Below are 18,772 nucleotides of genomic sequence, written 5' to 3' on the forward strand. Positions count from 1 at the left end.
ATGCAATTTCTGTGTTGTATCGGCAATATAAGGTTGTGAAGGGTATAGTAAGTGGGCTGCGGTGCGTCGGATACAAGCCACTGGTCTCCCAGGAGAGATTTAATGAGATGACGGTGGGCCCAGTTGTCATAGATGTGAACGTGTGCTTGATGAACAAAATATTTAATCTCGATGCAATTTCTGTGTTGTATCGGCAATATAAGGTTGTGAAGGGTAAAGTAAGTGGGCTGCGGTGCGTCGGATACAAGCTACTGGTCTCCCTGGAGAGATTTAATGAGATGACGACGGGCCCAGTTGTCTCAGATTTGAACATGTGCTTGATGAACAAAATAATTAATCTCGATGCAATTTCTGTAGTCTATCGGCAATATAAGGTTGTGAAGGGTAAAGGAAGTGGGCTGCGGTGCGTCGGATACAAGATACTGGTCTCACAGGAGAGATTTAATGAGATGAGGGTGGGCCCAGTTGTCACAGATGTGAACGTGAGCTTGATGAACAAAATATTTAATCTCGATGCAATTTCTGTGTTGTATCGGCAATATAAGGTTGTGAAGGGTAAAGTAAGTGGGCTGCGGTGCGTCGGATACAAGCTACTGGTCTCCCTGGAGAAATTTAATGAGATGACGGCGGGCCCAGATGTCTCAGATGTGAACATGTGCTTGATGAACAAAATATTTAATATCGATGCAATTTCTGTAGTCTATCGGCAATATAAGGTTGTGAAGGATAAAGTAAGTGGGCTGCGGTGCGTCAGATACAAGCTACTGGTCTCTCAGGAGAGATTTAGTGAGATGACGGTGGGCCCAGTTGTCACAGATGTGAATGTGTGCTTGATGAACAAAATATTTAATCTCGATGTAATGTCTGTGTTGTATCGGCAATATAAGGTTGAGAAGGATATAGTAAGTGGGCTGCGGTGCGTCGGATACAAGCTACTGGGCTCCCAGGAGAGATGTAATGAGATGACGCTGGGCCCAGTTGTCACATTTGTGAACGTGTGCTTGATGAACAAAACAATTAATCTCGATGCAATTTCTGTAGCCTATCGGCAATATAAGGTTGTGAAGGGTAAAGGAAGTTGGCTGCGGTGCGTCGGATACAAGCTACTGGTCTCCCAGGAGAGATTTAATGAGATGACGGTGTGCCCAGTTGTCACAGATGTGAACGTGAGCTTGATGAACAATATATTTAATCTCGATCCAAATTCTGTGTGGTATCGGCAATATAAGGTTGTGAAGGATAAAGTAAGTGGGCTGCGGTGCGTCGGATACAAGCTACTTAGCTTCCAGGAGAGACGTAATGAGATGACGGTGGGCCCAGTTGTCACAGATGTGAACGTGTGCTTGATGAACAAAATATTTAATCTCGATGCAATTTCTGTGTTGCATCGGCAATATAAGGTTGTGAAGGATAAAGTAAGTGGGCTGCGGTGCGTCAGATACAAGCTACTGGTCTCTCAGGAGAGATTTAGTGAGATGACGGTGGGCCCAGTTGTCACAGATGTGAATGTGTGCTTGATGAACAAAATATTTAATCTCGATGTAATGTCTGTGTTGTATCGGCAATATAAGGTTGTGAAGGATAAAGTAAGTGGGCTGCGGTGCGTCGGATACAAGCTACTGGGCTCCCAGGAGAGATGTAATGAGATGACGGTGGGCCCAGTTGTCACAGATGTGAACGTGTGCTAGATGAACAAAATATTTAATCTCGGTTCAATTTCTGTGTTGTATCGGCAATATAAGGTTCTGATGTGTAAAGCAAGTTGGCTGCGGTGGGTCGGATACAAGCTACTGGTCTCCCAGGAGAAATTTAATGAGATAACGGTGGGTCCAGTTGTCACAGATGTGAACGTGTGCTTGATGAACAAAATATTTAATCTCGATGCAATATCTGTGTTGTATCGGCAATATAAGGTTGTGAACGTTAAAGCAAGTGGGCTGCGGTGCTTCGGATAGATGCTATTGGTCTCCCAGGAGAGATATAATAAGTTGACGGTGGGCCCAGTTGTCACTCATGTGAACGTGTGCTTGATGAACAAAATATTTAATCTCGATGCAATTTCTGTGTTGTATTGGCAATATAAGGTTGTGAAGGGTAATGTAAGTAAGCTGCGGTATGTCGGATAGAAGCTACTGGTCCCCAGGGAGAGATTTATTGAGATGACGTTAGCCCCAGTTGTCACAGATGTGAACGTGTGCTAGATGAACAAAATATTTAATCTCGATTCAATTTCTGTGTTGTATCGGCAATATAAGGTTCTGATGTTTAAAGTAAGTGGGCTGCGGTGGGTCGGATACAAGCTACTGGTCTCCCAGGAGAGATTTAATGAGATGACGGTGGGCCCAGTTGTCGCAGATGTAACGTGTGCTTGTTGAACAAAATATCTAATCTCGATTCAATTTCTGTGTTGTATCGGCAATATAAGGTTGTGAAGCGTAAAGTAAGTGGGCTGCGGTGCGTCGAATACAAGCTACTGGGCTCCCAGGAGAGATGTAATGAGATGACGGTGGGCCCAGTTGTCACAGATGTGAACGTGTGCTTGATGAACAAAATATTTAATCTCGATGCAATTTCTGTAGTCTATCGGCAATATAAGGTTGTGAAGGGTAAAGGAAGTGGGCTGCGGTTCGTCGGATACAAGCTACTGGTCTCCCAGGAGAGATTTAATGAGATGACTTTAAGGAACCATTTGCACTCGAGCACAGACAATATTTAATTTAGTTAACTTAGATTATATGTATCGATTTTTAAGACAAGAGAATGCAAAATAAAGCAATTAACACCGCTCTCTTGTCACAGCCTGTACGCATCATCACTCTCATGTTATTCGTTGTCCTAGAAGGACTTAATATTTTGTGCGGCTCCACAGTTAGCCATATTGATATTTATTTGCAGAATAGAGGCGCAGAATTAATAAGTCGCTCTCATTTGTGAATGATCTGCCATTATTTAACTAGAATTTTACGTAAGTGTCAATTATATCGTAATGTATATGTTGAAATGAATATATGTTTTATTTAATCGTATGTTTTTCTTTGTTTTAGTAGTTTTAGTCACTCCATTTTCATGATTGATGCTGAGGTCAGATATCAGACTCTGTCTACAAAAAAATACATAATGAGCCCTGGCTACGTTCCGTACATCTTCGGACGTGCGAAGCTCGATAAATTCACGGCGTAAATTTTAATCCCTCAATTACTTATCCAAAACAAACTAACAAATTATTATTATTATTATTATTATTATTACAATATTATTATTATTTTTTTTATTTGTTACACTGGCGACTATGTGCCAGGACTCATTATTGTATCTGTACTACAACTAATTGTTCTTTTTCATGTACACCCTGACCGGCAACAACCTATGTGATGAGAATATTGAAGAAAACGAATAAAATCTGGAGACAATTTGGACTGGAAATGCAATCTTCGCATCAAGACGACATGTACGGTAAGACGCAGCACTCGCGCATCCACAATTGATTCCAAGCACATTTTTCATTCAAAATTATTTTTTCTCAGCATTAAATTCAATATTCAGTTTTCATTCAGTAATTTTTTCCAAATTCCGCGAAATCTCATTCAGACGATTACATTCCGATCCAACAATACGCAAGTTACATTGCACAATATGGCCGACATTGTACAAGATTCAAGCAACATGGCTAGTCACCATTAACACGTATGCTTCTTTCGATCTTTAAAGTCATCTTTCAATCATTCTCAGTCATTTAAACACACACATAGGCAGTACATTTTCACACTACGCGTTTAAACGATTTTTTTTTTGGACACAATTTATTCACGACATGGTAAAAACTCGACACCAGTACACAATGGAACAACAATCAAGTAATGTAAACATGGATACACGGACACATTCAGACACAGAAATTAATACAGACACGCAAACGCATCAAAATAATAATCCGCTACAGACACACATAAACGCCGAAAGGAGCAACTCCGAACCAAACCTGAGAGACCACGTCACGTCTAATGACGCGGCGGGGGCAAGCTCATTTTGCAATCAAAATTTTGCCGCTATACTGAATTCAATTTTGGAAGGCATATCCGATATTAAGCAAGATAATGCAGCCTTCAGGAATGACATAAAATCAGACTTCGCCACACTGACTCAAAAGGTAGATGAAATTAATACACGTCTTTCCAAACAGGTCGACGATCTTACGGAAAAATTCGAAAATTTAGAGTTACGACAAAGCGACAATGCCAATCACATCCATGACTTGACAAAAACCTGTGAAACTATTAATTGCAAATTAGAATCAAACACGCACGCATGTGACGAAATTAATTTAAAGGTGAATACAATAGAAACAGACGTAGCTGACATTCACAAACAGATTCACACAACAATACAGATAGAGGCTGAACCCCATCTGTCTCGCATTAATTCACAATTTAAAGAATGGACGGCACACAAAGACGAAATTTTTGAAGAATGTATACAAAACAAATTGCCACATATTGTGCACGATTCTGTAGTGGAATACATGAACAACAATAGACAAGTCATCGATGACGATATGCAAACAAAGACAACTCAATGCCAGGTACAACAAAATAGTACACCCACTACACATTTTTACACACACAGAAGAAAATCTCGATTCGGGAATGAACACATGTACACACACGAATTTCAACACTCAAATACACAATACACTGACACGCATAGCAACAGATACCCATCACACGAAATACAATACAATTATCATTCTGATGAAGAACCATGTACACACAGGGAAGAATTCAATGATTACACGGAAAGAAACAGACGAACACGTAATAAAGAAGAAGAAAGTCTATTCAAGCACCGTAAATTCCAACCTTTTATACCAGGCAAAAACACTGTACACCCTGTCATCTTCTTAAAAGCTTTTAGGAACGCATTCCCACGTTCGTGGAGCGACCACAAACGCATTGCGTACGTTGTGGATTACATTCAAGGGGACGCTGCTGTCTGGGCTTACCATGAAAGCGACAGATGTGTAACATACGAGCAGTTTGAACGCGCCTTCTTGAATAAGTTTTGGTCACCCACTGTGCAGGAACGTATCCGCAAACAAGTCACTGAACCCGAACACTTCAATCCTAAAAACGGCAACCTGCGCAGATATTTCGAGAAGTACCTAAACATGACACACTTCCTCAATGAACCAGTGAAACCAAAAGATGTGATCCGATCACTGAAAGCAAGACTTCCTTTTAATATTAAAGAGAAATTACTATACTTACCGGATGACGATCCTGAATATTTTTTGGAAAAGTTAGATGCTGTTGATTTACTGTATGAAGAACAAGAACCAACACACAACTCACGCAGTAGGAATCAACATGTCTACATTGCTACATTACCAAACACGCAGCAAAATTCACAACACACAGTAGACATGCAAAACAATCACCACAACTCACAGCTGCACACAAACAACAACTGCAACTATACACAGGGAGATAACCCGTACAAAAAACGAAGAAACGACAATTTTAATTCAAGAAGGAATAATGGAAACAACAACGGACACAAAGCCAAACAGAAACACTGGCAAGGAAACAACAACACAGATTACACAAGAAATGGAACACCTACACCGCACTTTAACCAGAACGACAACCAGTATTATGTGAGACAGTGGCAAACACAGCAAACGCCACCACAAAATCATATCCAGATGCCACAAGGGAATTTTGCACAAACAAGCAACACAAACCAACAAGTGACTTCAGCCAACCGAAAACAGACAGGCGATTGGCAAAGACAATATCCTAATGTAAATATTATTGAGGTAGCTAATGAAACTACAACTACACTTGCCAATGACCAGACAAACCAGGTAAACTAGAACCAGTCATACTGAGCCCCAGGTCGTGACTGAGGAACATTTGGGGGCAACTTCAATTTAGAAACTATGTTTGAATACACACTTGCTAGTGAAACTGTGAAACAAGAAAAATTAACATTTACACAACAAGAGTTGCCTACACTATTCTTAAGATATAATGAAAGTGGAAACTTAGCTGATGATCTGATAAATGACAACACACAATGTCACAATGTAAAGAAAAGATTTGTACTGTCTTCCACCTCAGGCATTGTAGGAGGTATACCTACTAACATAATTATTGATACAGGAGCTGCTGTCAGTGTAATTTCTCACAATTTTTATACTATGATCAAGAAAACTTCTAAGATACCAGAGTTCCCAGTTCAAAACTGTTTAATATTAACTGCATTAGGTAATAAGTCAAGTAGAGTTAATAAGCACGTATTTGTGACTGTTAATATTGGAAATGGAATCGTACAATGGCCTTTCCTAGTTGTCCAAAGCCTTGCTGCCAATTGTATATTGTGTATTGATTTTCTTTGCGAGAAGGACTGTACTATAGACTTCTCCAAAGGCATTTGTTATTTTAAGTATGAAGGCAGAGACATAGTTTTGAACTTGGACACTCGACTAGTAGACCATAACAAGCACTGTTCTGGCTACAAGATACAGATTATACGTGAGACTGACATAGATTCCACACAACAACCTGTATCACACAGTGAGGTAGTGAATGATGTACTTACACAAATTAATTCTAAGTTATCAGAATGTGATGCTATTAATGAAGAGGAGAGATCCCAGCTTAAACATATTTTACTTAAGAATAAGGATGTTTTCACTAGTAAGCCAGGTAGGATCAACACATATATGTATACGATTGAAGTCAAGCCTCACCAAATCTATTACCACAAGTCATACAATGTACCTCTAGCTCTGCGACCTGCGGTTTGAGAAGATTCACAAATGAGTACATGCCATACTGTGGAAAACCTAAAGCCATTCTATCAGATAACGCCAAGTATTATGCAGGATTCACCTGGAGAAAATTTCTAAGGGACAATAACATTAAGAGCATCTTTATTTCAAAGTTTCATGCATCAGCCAACCCTTGTGAGAGAATTTTTAGAGAATTAAATAGATTCATGAGAACTTATACCTCAACACAGCACACAAACTGGATACATTACCTAGCACTTTTTGAGGAAATACACAACAATTTAAATATATACAACACACCCTACACTCCCAGAGAAATCATGTTTGATACAAAGGAAACTAATGAATGGAGCAACCCACTACCAAAATTTTCTGACACCAAACCTTCACACGAGGAAAAGGTACGGGAAGTACTCATTGCAATTACTGAACAAGCTGACATTAGAAATAAGAACTATGGTGCTAATCTGAAAAGAAGGCAAAACTTTACAATAGGCATGCAAGTTTTACTTAAGACCCACTACAAATCGTCATTACCTCTAAAACGTAATGTTAAGTGGCGTCCATTATATGAAGGACCTTACACAATCATTGATATACCACACCCTGGAGCATATCTTCTACAAAACTCCAAGAATAAGAGAATTTTAGGTTTGTACCCTCACAAAGATTTGAAAACTTTTAGCCCTTAGCAGAGTATGCTGATACAAAAACAAGGTAAGTCACATCTGGTACTTCAAGCTGGAAGAAGAAGAAGATATAAGCTATAATCTTAAGTATCTACATTTTACAGCACCAGCAGTAACAGCAGCAGCAGCAGCAGCAAGACGATAAGACACAGGAAGAACTAACAATTTTCATGCAAAACACAGCTACTCATTATATTTATTAATACCTTGCAGACAAGCTGACAGACTAAATGACCGGAGACAATTGCTGACCTGAACCTGATATATAAATTGGCATGACAGACACTTGATTTTCTATTCACACTCACACCACAATCCACATGAACACAACATGCACAAAAACACTCTACAGGAAATGACAAATGAGATTAATTGAGCAAGGCCATATACTTTATTTTATTTGTAAATGATACTTTGTGCATGTGCTAATTTGGAATTGATTGTGGATGTGACGTGTCGTGTCTTATTGTAATCATGACTTTTCAGGACAGACCATCTCAAGGATGTTTTCTAACCTATTATGAAAGTTTATGTTGCAGGAAACATTTAATGAGGGAGAACACTTATTGTGTAGTACTGATGTAAAGGAAAATATACTTAAAAGGAAAACTTTATTAAAAAGGGGAAGAGACCTATAAAAGAAAATGGATTTTCTGAATGTATCACAATACACTGAACCTATAAGATAATTTTTTATGTCTGACCCATATGTATTTGTAAATATCTAGTTTAATGCAATTGAAAAATGTAAAATATGTATATGTATTACCAAACAATGTAATGTAAATGTATAAGTACATGTTTCACAGAAAATTTTTATATCTATGTAAATATGTAACAGAAAACTGTACTCAGTGTGAAGTGATATTTGTTATGTTTTGTGCTCTCTGTTGTGAACGAACATTTTGTTTTGCAACGACAATGTATGAAAAAGTTGTGTGCAAATTTAAAAAAAAAAAAAACGGTTCACAGCACTCATAATGGGACACTATAGGTGACGTGAGTCGCAAAACCACGGCACACTTTTCGACGAAACGACGACACAATATCCAGGAGACGACATACGCTTTTTGGAAGACGAAATATGGAGGTTATTGAGTAGATGTAACACGGACTGGTCAGTACGGAACCACTGACACCATGTATTCCTACCAAGACGAAATCACATTTTAACTACGTCTTCCAAAGCACGCTTCATTGCGAGATTCTTGATCTCCAACTTATTTCTTCAAGAACTTTCGTCTCAACGTAAACAAAACGTGTGACATGTGACATTTATTGTAAAGTGCAAAGACTCTCGCAAAGTATAAACCTTTAGCGACAAGTGACATTCTAAAGAGAATGTGTTCACATATCTCTGAATATGCACAAAACCATTAATTAATTTTATTTATTGAATGAACATGTGTAATAACATTTTGAAGTGAAAGAGAACAATGGAGTATATGCCCTACAATTTTTTACAAAGTAACAGCACAAGTGAATACGAACTGTGAAATTTGTTACAGTCTCTGTACAAGTGTTATAAAACATCGACAGCTAGTTTTGGATAAACAGTGATAGCACTGAGTCAGTGTGGTAGACTGTGATACTGGCGATCCCGGGTTCAATACTGCTCGGAATCAAATATTTTTATTTTTTCTTTTCACTTTCATTGATCTTGTATGTACATATTATTTATGTATTTTTGTGGATGTATGACATTTTATCATATTTTAAGTATGTTGAATCTGTGAAACAAGATACGTAATAACTTATGATTCATGACATGACAAATAAAGAAAATACGTCAACAAATTGCTCAGCTGCAGGTGGTACACCTTTGCTCTCGCAATTTGGGGGGCAGTTTAAGGAACCATTTGCACTCGAGCACAGACAATATTTAATTTAGTTAACTTAGATTATATGTATCGATTTTTAAGACAAGAGAATGCAAAATAAAGCAATTAACACCGCTCTCTTGTCACAGCCTGTACGCATCATCACTCTCATGTTATTCGTTGTCCTAGAAGGACTTAATATTTTGTGCGGCTCCACAGTTAGCCATATTGATATTTATTTGCAGAATAGAGGCGCAGAATTAATAAGTCGCTCTCATTTGTGAATGATCTGCCATTATTTAACTAGAATTTTACGTAAGTGTCAATTATATCGTAATGTATATGTTGAAATGAATATATGTTTTATTTAATCGTATGTTTTTCTTTGTTTTAGTAGTTTTAGTCACTCCATTTTCATGATTGATGCTGAGGTCAGATATCAGACTCTGTCTACAAAAAAATACATAATGAGCCCTGGCTACGTTCCGTACATCTTCGGACGTGCGAAGCTCGATAAATTCACGGCGTAAATTTTAATCCCTCAATTACTTATCCAAAACAAACTAACAAATTATTATTATTATTACTATTATTATATTTTATTATTATATTTTTTTATTTGTTACATGACGGTGGGCCCAGTTGTCACAGATGTGAACGTGAGCTTGATGAACAAAATATTCAATCTCGATCCAAATTCTGTGTGGTATCGGCAATATAAGGTTGTCAAGGATAAAGTAAGTGGGCTGCGGTGCGTCGGATACAAGCTACTTGGCTTCCAGGGGAGATGTAATGAGATGACGGTGGGCCCAGTTGTCACAGATGTGAACGTGTGCTTGATGAACAAAATATTTAATCTCGATCCAATTTCTGTGTTGTATCGGCAGTATAAGGTTGTGAAGGATAAAGTAAAAAGGCTGCGGTGCGTCAGATACAAGCTACTGGTCTCCCAGGAGAGATTTAATGAGATGACGGTGGGCCCAGTTGTCACAGATGTAACGTGTGCTTGATGAACAAAATATTTAATATCGATTCAATTTCTGTGTTGTATCGGCAATATAAGGTTGTGAAGCGTAAAGTAAGTGTGCTGCGGTGTGTCGAATACAAGCTACTGGGCTCCCAGGAGAGATGTAATGAGATGACGGTGGGCCCAGTTGTCACAGATGTGAACGTGTGCTTGATGAACAAAATATTTAATCTCGATGCAATTTCTGTGTTGTATCTGCAATATAAGGTTGTGAAGGGTAAAGTAAGTGGGCTGCGGTGCGTTGGATAGAAGCTACTGGTCTCCCTGGAGAGATTTAATGAGTTGACGGTGGGCCCAGTTGTCACAGATGTGAACGTGTGATTGATGAACAAAATATTTTATCTCGATTCAATTTCTGTGTTGTATCGGCAATATAAGGTTGTGAAGGGTAAAGTAAGTGGGCTGTGGTGCGTCGGATACAAGCTACTGGGCTCCCAGGAGAGATGTAATGAGATGACGGTGGGCCCAGTTGTCACAGATGTGAACGTGTGCTTGATGAACAAAATAATTAATCTCGATGCAATTTCTGTGTTGTATTGGCAATATAAGGTTGTGAAGGGTAAAGGAAGTGGGCTGCGGTGCGTCGGATTCAAGCTACTGGTCCCTAGGAATGGTTTAATGAGATGACGGTGGGCCCAGTTGTCACGGATGTGAACGTGTGCTTGATGAACAGAATAATTAATCTCGATGCAATTTCTGTGTTGTATCGGCAATATAAGGTTGTGAAGGCTGAAGTAAGTGGGCTGCGGTGCGTCGGATACAAGCTAATGGGCTCCCAGGAGAGATGTAATGAGATGACGGTGGGCCCAGTTGTCACAGATGTGAACGTGTGCTTGATGAATAAAATATTTAATCTCGATGCAATTTCTGTGTTGCATCGGCAATATAAGGTTGTGAAGGGTAAAGTAAGTGGGCTGCAGTGCGGCAGATACAAGCTACTGGTCTCCCAGAAGAGATTTAATGAGTTGACGGTGGGCCCAGTTGTCACAGATGTGAACGTGTGCTTGATGAACAAAATATTTAATCTCGATTCAATTTCTGTGTTGTATCGGCAATATAAGGTTGTGAAGGGAAAAGTAAGTGGGCTGCGGTGCGTCGGATAAAAGCTACTGGTCTCCCAGGAGGGATTTAATGAGATGACGTTGGGCCCAGTTGTCACAGATGTGAACGTGTGCTTGATGAACAAATTATTTAATCTCGATGCAATTTCTGTGTTGTATCGGCAATATAAGGTTGTGAAGGGTATAGTAAGTGGGCTGCGGTGCGTCGGATACAAGCCACTGGTCTCCCAGGAGAGATTTAATGAGATGACGGTGGGCCCAGTTGTCATAGATGTGAACGTGTGCTTGATGAACAAAATATTTAATCTCGATGCAATTTCTGTGTTGTATCGGCAATATAAGGTTGTGAAGGGTAAAGTAAGTGGGCTGCGGTGCGTCGGATACAAGCTACTGGTCTCCCTGGAGAGATTTAATGAGATGACGGCGGGCCCAGATGTCTCAGATGTGAACATGTGCTTGATGAACAAAATATTTAATATCGATGCAATTTCTGTAGTCTATCGGCAATATAAGGTTGTGAAGGATAAAGTAAGTGGGCTGCGGTGCGTCAGATACAAGCTACTGGTCTCTCAGGAGAGATTTAGTGAGATGACGGTGGGCCCAGTTGTCACAGATGTGAATGTGTGCTTGATGAACAAAATATTTAATCTCGATGTAATGTCTGTGTTGTATCGGCAATATAAGGTTGTGAAGGATAAAGTAAGTGGGCTGCGGTGCGTCGGATACAAGCTACTGGGCTCCCAGGAGAGATGTAATGAGATGACGCTGGGCCCAGTTGTCACATTTGTGAACGTGTGCTTGATGAACAAAACAATTAATCTCGATGCAATTTCTGTAGCCTATCGGCAATATAAGGTTGTGAAGGATAAAGTAAGGGGGCTGCGGTGCGTCACATACAAGATACTGGTCTCCCAGGAGAGATTTAATGAGATGACGGTGAGCCCAGTTATCACAGATGTGAACGTGTGCTTGTTGAACAAAATATCTAATCTCGATTCAATTTCTGTGTTGTATCGGCAACATAAGTTTGTGATGTGTAAGGTAAGTGGGCAGCGGTGCGTCGGATACAAGCTACCGGTCTCCCAGGAGAGATTTAATGAGATGACGGTGGGTCCAGTTGTCACAAATATGAACGTGTGCTTGATGAACAAAATATTTAATCTCGATGCAATTTCTGTGTTGTATCGGCAATATAATGTTGTGATGGGTAAAGTAAGTGGGGTGTGGTGCGTCGGATACAAGCTACTGGGCCCCCAGGAGAGATGTAATGAGATGACGGTGGGCCCAGTTGTCACAGATGTGAACGTGTGCTTGATGAACAAAATATTTAATCTCGTAGCAATTTCTGTGTTGTATCTGCAATATAAGGTTGTGAAGGGTAATGTAAGTGGGCTGCTGCGTTGGATACAAGCTACTGGTCTCCCAGGGGAGATTTAATGAGATGACGGTGGGCCCAGTTGTCACAGGTGTGAACGTGTGCTTGATGAACAAAATAATTAATCTCGATGCAATTTCTGTTTGTATCGCCAATATAAGATTGTGAAGAATAAAGTAAGTGGGCTGCGGTGCATCGGATACAAGCTAATGGTCTCCCAGGAGAGATTTAATGAGATGACGGTGGGCCCAGATGTCGCAGATGTAACGTGTGCTTGTTGAACAAAATATCTAATCTCGATTCAATTTCTGTGTTGTATCGGCAATATAAGGTTGTGAAGCGTAAAGTAAGTGGGCTGCGGTGCGTCGAATACAAGCTACTGGGCTCCCAGGAGAGATGTAATGAGATGACGGTGGGCCCAGTTGTCACAGATGTGAACGTGTGCTTGATGAACAAAATATTTAATCTCGTAGCAATTTCTGTGTTGTATCTGCAATATAAGGTTGTGAAGGGTAAAGTAAGTGGGCTGCTGCGTTGGATACAAGCTACTGGTCTCCCAGGGGAGATTTAATGAGATGACGGTGGGCCCAGTTGTCACAGATGTGAACGTGTGTCGCCAATATAAGATTGTGAAGAATAAAGTAAGTGGGCTGCGGTGCATCGGATACAAGCTAATGGTCTCCCAGGAGAGATTTAATTAGATGACGGTGGGTCCAGTTGTTACAGATGTGAGCGTTTGCTTGATGAACAAAATATGTAATCTCGATGCAAAATCTGTGTTGTATCGGAAATATAAGGTTGTGAAGGCTAAAGTAAGTGGGCTGCGGTGCGTCGGATACAAGCTACTGGGCTTCCAGGAGAGATGTAATGAAATTACGGTGGGCACAGTGGTCACAGATGTGAACGTGTGCTTGATGAACAAAATATTTAATCTCGATGCAAAATCTGTGTTGTATCGGAAATATAAGGTTGTGAAGGGTAAAGTAAGTGGGCTGCGGTGCGTCGGATACAAGCTACTGGGCTTCCAGGAGAGATGTAATGAAATTACGGTGGGCACAGTGGTCACAGATGTGAACGTGTGCTTGATGAACAAAATATTTAATCTCGATGCAATTTCTGTGTTGTATCGGCAATATTATGTTGTGAAGGGTAAAGTAAGTGGGCTGCGGTGCGTCAGATACAACCTACTGGTCTCCCAGGAGAGATTTAATGAGATGACGGTGGACCCAGTTGTCACAGATGTGAACGTGTGCTAGATGAACAAAATATATAATGTCGATTCAATTTCTGTGTTGTATCGGAAATATAGGGTTCTGATGTGTAAAGCAAGTGGGCTGCGGTGGGTCGGATACAAGCTACTGGTCTCCCAGGAGAGATTTAATGAGATAACGGTGGGTCCAGTTGTCACAGATGTGAACGTGTGCTTGATGAACAAAATATTTAATCTCGATGCAATTTCTGTGTTGTATCGGCAATATAAGGTTGTGAACGTTAAAGCAAGTGTGCTGCGGTGCTTCGGATAGATGCTATTGGTCCCCCAGGAGAGATATAATAAGTTGACGGTGGGCCCAGTTGTCACTGATGTGAACGTGTGCTTGATGAACAAAATATTTAATCTCGATGCAATTTCTGTGTTGTATCGGCAATATAAGGTTGTGAAGGGTAATGTAAGTAGGCTGCGGTATGTCGGATAGAAGCTACTGGTCCCCAGGGAGAGATTTATTGAGATGACGTTAGCCCCAGTTGTCACAGATGTGAACGTGTGCTAGATGAACAAAATATTTAATCTCGATTCAATTTCTGTGTTGTATCGGCAATATAAGGTTCTGATGTTTAAAGTAAGTGGGCTGCGGTGGGTCGGATACAAGCTACTGGTCTCCCAGGAGAGATTTAATGAGATAACGGTGGGTCCAGTTGTCACAGATGTGAACGTGTGCTTGATGAACAAATTATTTAATCTCGATGCAATTTCTGTGTTGTATCGGCAATATAAGGTTGTGAACGTTAAAGCAAGTGGGATGCGGTGCTTCGGATAGATGCTATTGGTCTCCCAGGTGAGATATAATAAGATGACGGTGGGCTCAGTTGTCACTGATGTGAACGTGTGCTTGATGAACAAAATATTTAATCTCGATGCAATTTCTGTGTTGTATCGGCAATATAAGGTTGTGAAGGGTAATGTAAGTTGGCTGCGGTATGTCGGATAGAAGCTACTGGTCTCCCAGGAGAGATTTATTGAGATGACGTTAGCCCCAGTTGTCACAGATGTGAACGTGTGCTTGATGAACAAAATATTTAATCTCGATGCAATTTCCGTGTTGTATCGGCAATATAAGGTTGTGAAGGTTAAAGTAAGTAGGCTGCGGTAAGTCGGATAGAAGCTACTGGTCTCCCAGGAGAGATTTATTGAGATGACGTTAGCCCCAGTTGTCACAGATGTGAACGTGTGCTTGATGAACAAAATATTTAATCTCGATGCAATTTCTGTGTTGTATCAGCAATATAAGGTTGTGAAGGGTAAAGTAAGTGGGCTGCGGTGCGCCGGATACAAGCTACTGGTCTTCCAGGAGAGGTTTAATGAGATGACGGTGGGACCAGTTGTCACAGATGTGAACGTGTGCTTGATGAACAAAATAATTAATCTCGATGCAATTTCTGTGTTGTATCGGTAATATAAGGTTCTGAAGGGTAAAGTAAGTGGGCTGCGGTGCGTCGGATACAAGCTAATGGTCTCCCAGGAGAGATTTAATGAGATGACGGTGGGCCCAGTTGTCACAGATGTGAACGTGTGCTTGATGAACAAAATATTTAATCTCGATTCAATTTCTGTGTTGTATCGGCAATATAAAGTTGTGAAGGGTAAAGTAAGTGGGCTGCGGTGCGTCGGATAAAAGCTACTGGTCTCCCAGGAGAGATTTAATGAGATGACGGGACGCCCAGTTGTCACAGATGTGAACGTGTGCTTGATGAACAAAATATTTAATCTCGATGCAATTTCTGTGTTGTATCGGCAATATGAGGTTGTGAAGGGTAAAGTAAGAGGGCTGCGGTGCGTCGGATACAAGCTACTGGTCTCCCAGGAGAGATTTAATGAGATGACGGTGGGCGCAGTTGTCACAGATGTGAGCGTGAGCTTGATGAACAAAATATTTAATCTCGATACAATTTCTGTGTTGTATTGGCAATATAAGGTTGTGATGGGTAAAGTAAGTGGGCTGCGGTGCGTCGGATACAAGCTACTGGTCTCCCAGGAGAGATTTAATGAGATGACGGTGGGCCCAGTTGTCACAGATGTGAACGTGTGCTTGATGAACAAAATATTTAATCTCGACGCAATTTCTGTGTTGTATCGGCAATATAAGGTTGTGAAGGGTAAAGTAAGTAGGCTGCGGTATGTCGGATAGAAGGTACTGGGCTCCCAGGAGAGATATAATGAGATGACGGTGGGCCCAGTTGTCACAGATGTAAACGTGTGCTTGATGAACAAAATATTGAATCTCGATGCAATTTCTGTGTTGTATCGGCAATATAAGGAGTTGAACGGTAAAGTAAGTGGGCTGCGGTGCTTCGTATAGATGCTATTGGTCTCCCAGGAGAGATTTAATGAGTTGAGGGTGGGCCCAGTTGTCACTGATGTGAACGTGTGCTTGATGAACAAAATATTTAATCTCGACGCAATTTCTGTGTTGTATCGGCAATATAAGGTTGTGAAGGTTAAAGTAAGTAGGCTGCGGTAAGTCGGATAGAAGCTACTGGTCTCCCAGGAGAGATTTATTGAGATGACGGTGGCCCCAGTTGTCACAGATGTAAACGCGTGCTTGATGAACAAAATATTTAATCTCGATGCAATTTCTGTGTTGTATCGGCAATATAAGGTTGTGAAGGGTAAAGTAAGTGGGGTGTGGTGTGTCGGATACAAGCTACTGGTCTCCCAGGAGAGATTTAATGAGTTGACGGTGGGCCCAGTTGTCACTGATGTGAACGTGTGCTTGATGAACGAAATATTTAATCTCGATGCAATTTCTGTGTTGTATCGGCAATACAAGGTTGTGAAGGGTAATATAAGTGGGGTGAGGTGTGTCGGATACAAGCTACTGGTCTCCCAGGAGAGATTTAATTAGATGACTGTGGGCCCAGTTGTCACAGATGTGAACGTGTGCTTGATGAACAAAATAATTAATCTCGATGCAATTTCTGTGTTGTATCGGCAATAACAACAAAACACCACGTCGTACAAAAAGTCTCTCCTTGTGAGCAAAAAATCGGCGAACCAGCGGATCCTCGATCCGTGACTTGGACAAGGGCCATTGCGTAGCAACAAAACGCAAAACGGGAGCAAGGGGCAGGGTCAGCAGCCGTGGCTGTAGTGACACGACGAAAATCAATCGGAAACGATTCGACCACGTCATCGGTTTCCGCATCAATGAACATGCAAGCAAGTTCGGAAGAATCGAATGCTCTATCCTCAGCAACAGGCAAACGGGACAACGCATCAGTGTTTCCGTGCTTAGCAGAGGACCGATACAAGATATCGTAGCGGTACTGCGAGAGGAAAAGAGACCAGCGAATGAATTTCTGCGCCGTACGCGGAGGTACCGGCTTGTTCGGATGAAAAAGCGATGTCAAAGGTTTGTGGTCCGTGATGATGGTAAAGTGACGACCATACAAGAAATCGTGAAACTTAGAAACACCAAACACGAGAGCAAAAGCCTCTTTCTCTATCTATGAATAATTTCTTTGCGCAGATGAGAGCAATTTTGACGCAAAGGCAATAGGGCGATCATGCATCCATCTTTGTGCGCAAGCACAGCACCGATCCCGAAATCCGAGGCATCTACTATCAAAAAAAGGGGTTTCTGGGGATCGAACGGCGTAAGGCAAGTATTTGAAAGTAACGCCGATTTCAACTGGTGAAAGGCACGTTCTTCACCACGGACATTGGGGTATAGTGCGTACGAAACAACTTGCTCGTCAGCACTGTACTTGGTTCGGAATCGATGCTGCGATTACGAATATGTGCTCCTCTTGCGTGGCGTGTGCCGAACAACAATCCGCACCGCCGCGGAAATTCTTTGCATGGCCGAAAGCCACTTCCCACGGCTGGCGGAAGCCTTATCTCACGACCGTTCGCCGATTTGCGGGGGAGGAATGTGGTGTCAGAGCCAGACACCATACGTGCTAGGTGGTAGCTTAAATCGGCCGCGGTCCTGTAGTACATGTCGGACCCGCGGGTCGCCACTGTGTGATCGCAAACCTAGCGCCACCACAAGTCAGGTCTCGAGAGACTGACTCGAACTCATCCCAGTTGTACGGACGACAGAGCTAGCGACTAGACGTACGAAGCCTTTCTCTCTCATTAGCCGAGAGACAGAATAGCCTTCAGCCAACTTATGGCTACGAACTAGCAAGTCGACATTAGCCTTACAGTGATTGTAATTAAAGTCTCCTTTGTGCGATGTACCACAATGATTGATTGAAGATAAGTATTATACCAGCTATGTACTTTTCTTCATAGAATTAATTACGTATCCTGTTCCAGTACTTCACGCCCATCTGCGTTAGTCTAGCGTGCCTTTTAAGCCACCTCTATCTACAAGGTGTTGGCACAGCTGCCGACACATCAATAAGGTTGTGAAGGGTAAAGTAAGTGGGCTGCGGTGCGTCGGATACAACCTACAGGTCTCCCTGGAGAGATTTAATGAGATGACGGAGGGCCCAGTTGTCACAGATGTGAACGTGTTGTATCGGCAATATAAGGTTGTGAAGGGTAAAGTAAGTGGGCTGCGGTGCGTCGGATACAAGCTACTGGTCTCCCAGGAGAGATTAAATGAGATGACGGTGGGCCCAGTTGTCACAGATGTGAACGTGAGCTTGATGAACAAAATATTTAATCTCGATGCAAATTCTGTGTGGTATCGGCAATATAAGGTTGTGAAGGATAAAGTAAGTGGGCTGCGGTGCGTCGGATTCAAGCTACTGGGCTTCCAAGAGAGATTTAGTGGATGAC

This window comes from Schistocerca nitens, chromosome 8 (genome assembly GCF_023898315.1).
Source record: "Schistocerca nitens isolate TAMUIC-IGC-003100 chromosome 8, iqSchNite1.1, whole genome shotgun sequence".
NCBI lineage: Eukaryota > Metazoa > Arthropoda > Insecta > Orthoptera > Acrididae > Schistocerca > Schistocerca nitens.